The sequence below is a fragment of the Prionailurus viverrinus genome, chromosome D3 (assembly GCF_022837055.1).
Source record: "Prionailurus viverrinus isolate Anna chromosome D3, UM_Priviv_1.0, whole genome shotgun sequence".
NCBI classification, from domain to species: Eukaryota; Metazoa; Chordata; class Mammalia; order Carnivora; family Felidae; genus Prionailurus; species Prionailurus viverrinus.
The window spans coordinates 93,586,732-93,598,044 of NC_062572.1; positions in this window are offsets into that span (position 1 = coordinate 93,586,732).

Genomic DNA, 11,313 nt, shown 5'->3' on the forward strand with positions numbered 1-11,313 from the left:
GTGTGTATACACAGGCGTGTATACAACCACACATATGTATTATATGCGTACGTGTGTATGGGCATACGTTATTCTATGCCTATGACGACTCCCGTTAAAGATATTTCTTACGGTAATCTATGGCATTAAACCCTTTTCTAAATGCATAGACTTTCGCAAGATAATCATGTTCAGTGAGCATTTGCTGTAACAAGTGTATCAACAGGCTGTTTGCAGGTAGTGACCTCTTTTCTCTACGCTTCAGCACCCGTCAGAATTTTCCTGATCGTGGGCAAATGAGAGGGCTTCTCCGGGACTCAGTTTCCTCATCTGAGAGAGGAGGACGTCCATCCGGGTGCTCAGTTAGATGCCCGCGGATCTAACACTGTGATTCTGCCACGTTCCGCGGTCCGTCCTGTGCAGCGGCCCCCGACACCTGGCATCCAGAACGCCTCACCCTCCTCAGGGGAAGCGTACACGGCCAGCGCTTCATCTCAGCTAAGTCTGGAAGGGAGGATTTCTCAGTGTTTGCCTCTTAATGTTACTAATTCTTGTAAATTTACTGCTTAGGGGACGTGAATTTGCAGCTGTCAGTGTCTTTCACTGACATCACTCGAAAGTCCTCATAATGATCGGCGGTTGGTCCGCAATTAAGTTTGAGGGGAAAAAAAAACCCTCTGGAAATAATCACTTTCTGCTGAATATTTGGGCTAATTTGGCCCGTCTTGTATCATTTTTTTCCTTCTAAATTAACTAAGAATAAGAAAAATACGCAATTTTATCTTTATCTATGTTTTCTCTGATGCTCTGCTTTTTTAAACATATTTTCTGACCTCTGTCATTTTCCCTCCGTGCAAAGAAGTTCTGCTGGAAATGAATTCCCTCGGTTCCTGTGTGTCTGAGAAAGCCTTTATTTCTCCTTCATCGTTGAAGGGTAACTTTTCTGGATGGAGAATTCCAGGTTAGTAGGTGTTTCCTTCCAACACTCTCGGTATTTCGCTCCGCTCTCCTCCGCCCGCATGGTTTCTGGCGGGAATCTGCCGAGATCGTCCCTGTCCGTCTACAGGCACAGCATTTTTTCCCTCTGGCATTTTTCAAGGTCTTCTCATTTGAATGTGGGGTTTTATTTTTCTGTTTTGGCGTTTGTCTTCCGGGGTATCTCTGTGCTTCTGGATCTGCAGTTTGGTGTCTGTCATTGACTTTGGAAAGCCTGTGAACATGGAGTCGGTAAACAGTTGGGACAACTGCAGCTCGTGGGCTGTACAAGCCATTCACAGCACCCCCGGACCCCTTCTAGAAATTAATATTAATAGAGCTTAAAATACGCCCTTCATCACACTCACAACGTCCCTACTGAGACAAGTCTATCTTAGGAAACTTCAAACATTTCTTCTGCGTGGTCCTTTCTTCCTTTCTGGTTTCTAATTACATGCACGCTACACCTTTTAAAATCATCCTCCAGTGCATGGCTGTTATGCTGTGTTAAAGAAAAAGTTCATTTTTACTCCTTTTTCCTCTTTGCCTTTCTATCGACCAATTCTGAAGCTCACTGCGTTTTTTCTTGGCTGTGTCTGGCCTACGGGTGAACCCGTGGAAGACGTTCATGACGTCCATTGCTCCGTCTTGATTCTTTCGTAGAATTTCGATTTCTCTGTTTACATAACCCACATGTTCTTGTTTGTTGCCTACTTTCTCCTTTAGAGCTCTTAACATAGTAATCATAGTGGGGCCCCCGGGTGGCCGAGTCGGTTAAGCCTCCGACTTCGGCTCTTGTGGTCTCTGAGTTCGAGCCCCATGTCGGGCCCTGGGCTGACAGCTCGGAGCCTGGAGCCTGCTTTGGATTCTGTGTCTCCCTCTCTCTCTGTCCCTCCCCCGCTCGCACTCTCTCTCTCTAAAAAATACACACACATTAGAAAGAATTAAAAACAAAAACCCAACATATTAATTGTAGATGTTTTACAGTTCCCGTCTGAAAATCCCCACGTCTCTGCTGGATTTGAGTCTGGCCCTGAGGATCGTCTCTTCAGATTATGCTCCTTCCTTTTAGTGCCTTGTAGTTTTTTTGTCCAGAGCTGGACATGATGTACTGGCCGTGGGGATGGAGGTAAATAGGCCTATGGGGCGAGGTCTTCGGCTCCTCTGCTCTCCCGTCTGCTGTGGCCGTCAGTGCAGAGCCGTCAGCCGCGTCGGACCCTGGTTTCCTCTGCTCTCTGACTCTCGGCCTCCCCAAGCCCTCCTCATGCAGGGAGCCCTCCAGGTGGCCCTGCAGCCAGAACTCACGGGTCCCACGTTGGGGCGTTGCTGCCGTGGAGGTAGGGAGGGCGGGGGTGGTCTGTGGTGTGTATTGGGCCTGTGTCCTGGGCTGTGACCGTCATCAGTGGTGCTCGGTGCCCCCCGCCCCTTTAGGAGGGGCTGGGGTGTCCTTCCCCTGGAGACAGGAGGCTCTGGTAAGGTCTCTCTGCCTGGAAAATGCACCTTTGTCAGGAGGATGCTCTGAGTCTATTTTAACAAACTTTTTTTTTTTTTAATTAAAACAACTTTTTAGAGCAGTTTTACGTTCACAACACAATTGAGGGGAAGGTGCAGAGGCTTTCCATTTACCCTCTGCCCCCCCAACATGCACAGCCTCCCCCGTAATCAGCACCCCCGGGGGCCCCCAAACCCCCCTTCCTCTATCACCATCACCCCGTGTCCACGGCTTACACGAGGGCCGCTCTGGGCGACCTGCGTTCCGTGGGTTTGGACGAATGTCTAACGAGGTGCATCCACGGTCACGGCATCGTGACAATCGCCCTGAATTCCTCTGTGCTCTGCCTAGTTACCCCTCCCCCTAACCCACCCCCTGACACCCACCGATCTTTCCATTGTCACCACGGTTCTCCCCAGATGTCATGTAGTCGGAACCCACGGCGCACGGCCTTTTGAGACCGGCCTCTTTCACTCAGTCACATGTGCTGAAGGTTCCTCGGTGTCTTTTTGGCTGCCTCCTGGTTTTGTCATCTGACCGCTGGTGGTTCTGGGAGCCCGGGACTCGAGAGCGCCTGCTGCTGCCCACGGACGAGGTGCAGGGCTGGTGTGACTGGGCTCCCGCGGGGGGTGGGACTGGTGATGGGGCGGCTGAGGCGGCCGAGGTTACGCACACATTTCAATAGCACAGCTTCGCCACCCCCTCTCTCTCTCTCTCTCTCTCTCTCTCTCTGCGTGTTCTACCAGATTGCATATTTTTAAGCTCTAAGTCTGTGCTGGTGCAGAAAGCCATGTGCTCAGCTTATTATGCTGTTTGGGGTTTGGATATTACTCATGCGTAAAAGCCAGGAGTTCACGGTGAATTAGTCATGCCGTTTTAGCCTTTGCCTTTACTATGACTCAGAAGCAGACAAAAATACGCAGTGTCCATGGGAACAGGGTAGCCCTGCTTCTTTCTCCCTTTTGCCCCTTTTCTATTTCTTGCTTTGTAGCCCGTGTCGCAAGGAATCAGCTAGAAAGTTTATGGGCGAAAAGCAGAGCGTCTCAACCACGGCATTTTGTTTTGGATGTTTGGGGCTGGAGAATTCTTGTTGGGCAGGGGGCTGTCTGTGCACTGAAGGGTGGTTACCCTCCTACCCCCCGCCCCCACCCCCGCCCGACAACAGCCGTCCTCTGGGAGGACAGACCCACCCCCCGGGAAAACCACCGGTCTAAGTGATCTTCCTGGCTGCCTGAAGAGAAAAACATACTCACCATCTCTGCCCAACTGGGTGTTTCCTAAGCCCCCCAAACAAGGTGCACAGAGGCCTGTAACGCACACCTACTGCATGTTACTCGGCAGCAGACTGCGTTTCTTCCCTGTTTGCCTCTCCTGGGACCTGTTTCCTGCCTCTGGGAAGCGAGAAGGGGAGGACCAGTGAGTGTCCTGGGAGTTGGGGGGACCAGTGTCCCACCAGGGACCAATCCCCCCGCAAACACCAGGCCTTTCTCGCTGCCTGCGGACTCTCTGACAGTCTGGCTGTGCCCGTGTCTTCTGGTTTGTCCCCCACCTTCCGTCTTCTTCACGTTGGGTGATTTGCAGGAACAGGTATCTCCAGTTTTGTTAAAGGTGCAGTTTGGGTTTATTTTCTCTCTCTCTCTCTTTTTTTTTTTTTTTTAACGTTTATTCATTTTTTGATAGAGAGACAGAGCATGAGCAGGGGAGGGGCAGAGAGAGAGAATGGGGGAGACAGAATCCGAAGCAGGCTCCAGACCCCGAACCGACAGCACAGAGCCCGACTCGGGGCTTGAACTCACAGATCATGAGATCATGACCTGAGCAGAAGTCAGACGCTCAACCGACTGAGCCACCCAGGTGCCCCTATTTTCTCGTTTTTATTACCTCGGGCACATTTCTGCCAAAGGAAGCCTGGAGGGGCCTGATGGGATCAGCGAGGAGCTCGAGTGGGGGCAGGGACAGCAGGGCGTGGGGCAAGACCGCCGCCCAGGGTGCCCGGCAGCCGGCTCGGCACCCACGTGGGCGCTTCCCAAGGAATTTCTTCTACTGCCGAAATGGAAATCTCTGTTTTTGAACTCATGAAACTTAATTTTTGCTTGCTTGTTCAAAAGGTGCCTTTCCCAAATGGAAATCATTTGTTGAAAGCCACACCTGTAAATACCGGTCCTGAATGGCATCTGTTCTGGGCACAGGATCACAAAGTCAGAGTTTCTTCTGTCTGGAAGGAGCGGTTCGGGGGTTGCCGACGTGTTTTCCGTGTGCGCCTGCAGGGCTGATGGGCTCCAGGCCCCGGTGGGGGCAGTGCGCCCGGCACCAGAGGGAGGACCTCAGCGTGGGTGGGAGCCGCGGCTCAAAGCTTTGCCGGGAGGTACGGGGCTCTGCTCTCCGGCTTCTTAAAAGCTGGTCCTGGAACTGCTTCGTTCCTCTTGTCCCCTCCTGATCGGGGGATGGCCTTTGTGAACATCCTGCCTCGGAGAGTGTGACACCCTTCTTTGCTCATCGGAGCAAAGGCAGACGTGGGGAGCAAGGCTGGCATTAAGCGGCTCTCGGTATGAAGCCGGGGCAGAAATCGGGGGCTCCACGGTCCCCCATCCCGAGTAAAAGTCAGAATTTTCTCAGCCTGTTGTCTGAGACCGGGGTCCTGCCTTGCTGGGCCTCCAGTGAGTCCGGACACACTTAACTGACCGTCGCCCCAGAAACGGGCGAGGGAGGGGGCGTCCCAGGTGGGGAGAGGCCTCAGGCAGGTGTGGCCGCAGAGCTGGTGCGAGCGAACCTTCCTCGCCAATGACGTGCTCCAGCTGGGGCTTCTCGGCAGAGGGGACACTGTGCCACAGAGCCTTTCCGTCTAGGAGCCGGGGACGCACCTGCTTTGGGAACGCACCTGGGCTGCAGACCGGCCGGCCCGCCCACTCCCTCTGCGGGCCGGCCAGCCTGGGTGACAGGGAGCTTCGAACACGGAAGCATGAGGCCACATCCTGACATTGGTGACGTCTCGGCTGCATTAACTGTGAGTGAATTTTAACCAGATTTTCCCACTGATGCTCGACCTGCCTCGTTTGGAAGGGGAGACAGACGGGTAAGCTCTCGCTGCGTCACGTGCTGGGGACGGCGGCAAGCTCCCCGGCCGCTCACGGCCGTGGTGCCACGCTGGGTGGTGTTTCTCACGCCCGAAGGGCCGGCCCCGACACGGTGTGAGAGCCTGTCCTCGCCGAGACCCACCACCACGCCTGCTGGAAACAAGCGGTCCGTGTCGAGTGCCTTTGGTAACAGGCAGACTTTTCCGGTCTAAGAACGACAGAAGCGCTTTGTGCGCTGGGACTGGGGTTACGCTGTGGAAGCCAGGAGAGCGCCTGTGACCCGTCTGAAGATCTCAAGAAATAGATTGATAGACAGGAAGACGCTGTCGGCATGAGAGCTGGTGATTTCACGATGATTTTCCGTCCCTCCTGGTTCAAAGAACTCAGGTGTGCTCACGCACAGCCCGGGGGGAGCCCTGTGTTGGCCTGCTCACGGCGGTCTCTGCTGCGGGAGGTCGTGCCTGGCATCTGGCAGCAGCGGTCGCACGGGTGACAGAAGGGACGTAACTTGCGTCTGCCGACCTGTGATGCGGGCACCGACTCTTCCCGCGGATACCTGGGCGGACCAGGGCGTTCCCAGCACAGTACTCCCTCGCCAGGCTTCGCAGAGGCTCCGGGGCGCAGCGCTCCGTCCCCTCTCGGCCAGTGCTGGCCCGGCCCCGCCCGCTCTTTTTCCACAGGACCGCTCTGTCTGGCGTTACCCTTCGGTGAGCCACTGTCATCTACAGCCTGGGGCGGGGGGTCCTGGGAGCCCGTGTCTACCTGTGTCCTCAAACCCGTGCTTTTCCCCTGCTAATTAACGTTCTACAACATAGACAGATGAGTCTTATAGGCCCCCCCGCCGTCCGAGCCCTCCAGCACGTTCCCGTCGGTGCTGGGGTGCGGAGCAACCCCCACAACACCCGCCACGCCTGCCTGGCCTGGCCACCCTCCTCCCACAGCCCTGCTCTGTCAGCCCCGCTCCCTCCTGCCCTGCGCTGCCCCTTCCTGCCTCCCCCCTCCCACCACTCTGCCCCCCTCCCTTCTCTCCGTGCCTCCGCTTGGCCCCTGCACTCTGATATTTGACCCAACATCACTCCTCAGAGACAGTGTCCCCGGGCCTCCAGGCCCTCGGTCACATTCCCTTACATCACCGTGCGCTTTTCAGAGGCCAGATCATAATTTGAAATTACAGATCGATTCTATCATCATTTGACGGAATCGCTCTCTCTCCCCCCCTCCCCCGCGTTCCACGGGCACGTCCATCAGGGCAGGGACCACCTCCTGTTCCCGCCACGACTACGGAGCTTCTGCCGTGGGTCAGCCACATCCACCTTGTCCAGTAGGGAAGCCGCCGGCCACAGCTGGTTTTGTAAATCCAACAAAAATAAAATGAAATGAACGACTCAGTTCGCAGTCGCCCTGGGCACATTTCAGGTGCCCACCACCCATCAGCCCATTGCCACAGTGTTGGGTCCGGCAGAATCACACGGTGCGGTGCCAGGTGGCGGCAGTCTGGACCCGACGAACGTCCGGTGAGCCGGAGAGTCCTGCCTCCGTGGCCTGGACTCTCTGACGGTCTCCTTGGTGGCAGGTCTGCTGGCCCTGCCCAGAGCTGGCGCTCACCAAGTATGCGGGGAAGGAATGAACTAAGAGACGATGTTCCTGCAAGGTCAGGGCTAGGACGTTACCCAGCACGAACATAAACAGGGAACTCATCCTAATACGTCATGTGCCTGCCAAGAACCTCATGAGCATTCAGCAAGCCTATCTCAGTAACGATTTGCTATAGGCTCTATTTTCCGAGCGCACTGGATAGAAAAATAAACAGCGAGGAACCGGAGACAGTTTGGCGGCCCCTCCAAGCTTCCTGATAGGCACAGAAGGTCTCTTGTGTCTTGTTTCTCTCTGAGTGAGGGTTCATCTTAAGCTTAAATAAATACTATCAAAACTTCTCTGAGGAAAGAGAAAGCTGAGAACGGAAAATGCGGGTAGAAAAAGTGAACGGTGGCCTTTGCTTGTGTGATGATGCTCTCTTTCTCCTTTTTTGTCTTTGCAAATCTATTGTGTCTTTCAGGAAAAACGAGGCTTGCGGTCACCGTCCACGTCCTCTGGTGTTTTCTTTGCTTCTCGGACTTGAAGGAGTAGATCTGGGAGGTGGTCGCCTCTGACTCACCTGTAACCGGAGGGCACGATGAGCCGGTCACGTGGGGGGCTCTGGGTGGACCAGCTGGCGACCTACATGCTCCTGGTAGCCAGCGGCGTGGGGGGAGGATTCAGCGCTACCAGCAGGAGGCGCTCCCGTTCAACCTGCACGCGGCGCTCAGGAGCCACCAGAGTCCCCACCCGGCTCACCTGGCCCAACCCAGGGCTCTCCTGCGAGAGCGGGGTCAGCGTGAACTCCTGGAGGGTGCCCTGGGCTCTGAGTAGAAACATGCCACCCTTGTGGAAACATACTTCCGACAGTTGCACGAAAGTAAAATCCTGGCCTTCGTATGACGAGTGATTCTGGGCTGAGGCCTGGAAATTTCGGGTGTTGCATTAAGGGGAGCCCTGGGCCGGCTGGCAGCAGAGGACGGGGAAGCAGGGCGCCCATCAGCCCCTCCTGCCACCACCTTCTCTGCCCCGTTGAAGGCCCGGGGGGCAGAGGGTCCCTGGGGAGTGACCTGTGGGCTAGCGGTGGGGTCTCCCTCCCAGATGGCGGGGGAGACGCGCTGCCTGGTCTGGGGGCTTAGCGCTCCTCCCTTCGCCACCCAACTGGAAGCGATGTGCTCTCTGTCTCACTGGGGACCCCCTCACTGGGTAGCAGCCCGTCTCCGCCCCACGCCTGTGTAACGCCGTCGCCCGTGGTGCTCTCTGTCCCGGCTGCATGACTCCTGACATCAGTGCAAACAGCCCTCAGCTTGCCCGCCAGCCTTGCCTGTGGCTGGGTCACTCGCCAGTCTCCGCCTGCGGCCGGTGGGACTTCGCGTGGGGCACCGTTGCCCCTCGCACGTCAACCCGCATCGATGTCCATCACAAATAACACGCGCAGGGGCTCGGGTGGGTAATCGTGAACAACACTGCACACTTTCCTGACTCTGTCACACGATCTAAGGAGTGGAAGGCGGTTTTTGGGCGTGATGAGGAAGTTTACACGTCAACTTGGCTGGCTGGGCCACAGGGGCCAGACGTCTGGTTTAACGTGATTTCTGGGTGCGTCTGTGGGGGTGTTTCTGGAAGGGATGGGCATGTGAGCGAGTTCAGGGGGTGAAGCAGACGGCCCTCCCCCCCATGTGGGCGGGAGGCGTCCAGTCTACCCAACCCCAAAGGACGGAAAAGCAGAGAAGGCGGAGCTAGCTAGAGGGGCTGTGGGTGTCCTGCCCTCCGTCTCCCACTGTCAGGACGCAAGCAACGGCTGGCCTTCGTGGGCGTCCAGCTTGCAGGCGGCTGATGGCCGATCTCAGCCTTGGGGATAGATAGTGCGGGCCATCCCTCACAATAAATGTCTCTATCAACACATACACACACACACACACACACACACACACACACACCTCTCTCGGTTGTTTCCCTGGGAACCCTAACACAATGGTTTAAGGAAAAAAAAAGGTTTCCCCCTGGAATCAAGGATCCTTCATGAAAGGTGGGTCATCCAGTCTGCAGGTTGAAGTCCGCGATGGCCACTTGCTTTGCCAGAGCTGTTCCTTTGTGTTCTTTGTTGAAGACTCCATATTAAAACTGTGGAGGAGAGATCAATGTCCTGCACAACATGCCCAGATACAGGCTCGAAGGGATGAAAGTTAGAAACTTCCAATGGAAAATTGCTTTGAAACATATCATAAAAATCTGCTTAACATTAGGCCAGGGGAATGTTGTGTATTACAAACTAATTTTGCAAATGACATTTCAAGGATATCATTTTAACCTAGTTTAAGTGCATTCCATTGTGATTCTCTACATACTGCTTGTGAATAAAAATCCAATTACCGTAGCTAGGCAAATTAAAATTTTTTCTGAATGCAGTAATCTTTTCTTCCTTCCTTCCTGAGCTTGCCAAAGAATATTGCTTGATCTTTTAGAAGGCAAAGGCCCATGTAGGCAATCATTTTGGAGGGTCTGAAATGACTTTCCTGTTCTTGTGAATTTCGCTGAACTGTGTCCTGATCGGTAAAGGCGCTCCCTCTTGTAACAGCTACAGATCGGAGTTGACGATGGAGAGGTCGGTGCTGCCCGGTCCATAACTGCTCCTTTGGATTAACTTTGTTGCCATCAAGTGGTGACAAAAAGTCACGCTTGATCAATCTGAACCATTTAGTTGAGCTGGACACCAGAAATTCGTTATACTCATTGTAAATTTCCAAGTCCTTCAATTATGTTTTTTTAAAGAAATTCATGTTGATTTCAAATTGAACTCTAACTGGGTATTATCTGTGTAGGAATCTACAAAGTTGCCTCTTCTTTCCACTGCATTTTATAGCTTATTGGCTTTGTCTGTTTTTTCCCTCAGGGACTATACTTTCCTCTGCTTCTGGCTGTTTGGTTCGACCCAGCTCATTAATCCCCTGGCTAAGTATTTTTCTGTACTTGGATGACATTTTCCCTGTTCTCCAGTGTTTGTTTTTATTCAAGTTCTTGGTACATTTTTCTGCGGGGAGAAGGGGGGGGGCTCTGAGAAAACTTGCCAAAATCTCAAGTAGAATTTAGGTCAAGGACAAAGGGTTGTTCCGTATTGTTCTGTCTTCAAAGAACAATGCTGCTGCCTGCCTTTCTCTCCTCATGTGTGACTTACCTTCCAAAGATTGAATTATCTGCCTTTAAATTATTTTCCGATTAATTGGAAGATAGGTATTATTAAGGCAATAGAAAATCAGATGAAATTTTAAAAGATTTAAAAAAGGAGTGATTTCCATTGCCTATCTGAATACTTAAAGTATCATGAAGGAAGCACAGTCCTGGTGGAGAAAAGTCTGGAAGGTGAAAGTAGCCAGATTCACTGTCCTGTGAGTGTCGTCCCAGCCATTCTGGGCACTTCTGGACACCTCCCACTCATACAGAAAGATACAATAATTTCTGCTGCTTCCTTAAGAAAAACAAAACAAGGGGCGCCTGGGTGGCGCAGTCAGTTAAGCGTCCGACTTCAGCCAGGTCACGATCTCGTGGTCCGTGAGTTCGAGCCCCGTGTCAGGCTCTGGGCTGATGGCTCAGAGCCTGGAGCCTGTTTCCGATTCTGTGTCTCCCTCTCTCTCTGCCCCTCCCCCGTTCATGCTCTGTCTCTCTCTGTCCCAAAAAAAATAAATAAATGTTAAAAAAAAAAAAAAGAAAAACAAAACAAAACAATGAAGGCATCGTATTATGTATTCTCTTCTGCAACTTGGTTTCTTCACAGATTTCTTGGAAAACTTTGCAAGCTGTTATTATAACTCTAGTCTGTTGTAGTTAAAAATATTTGGTTAAAATAAATATGTATTCACTCATTAACAAATGAAATAGTATAAAAGGGCTGAAGATAAGAACTCTCCTATTAACCTGCTGTTATCCAGAGACCATAGCTTAGAACTGGTTCTGTTTTCAGTTCTGTTGCAAGGTGCTCACCTAACTTGAGAGGACACATTTATACCTATTTTTTTATTTGCCACACCAGACAGTATCTATTAACTCCCTGATATGAAAGACACATATCTGGCCCACTTACAGTCTTTGTATCCCAGTATCTGATTATATGTCTTTGTTATTAAGATATTAACATACTTTAAAATATATTTAAAACATTTAAACACCAATATTTCCTATCGAACCATTGAAAAAGCAGCAATTCTGTGGAGGTATAACTGA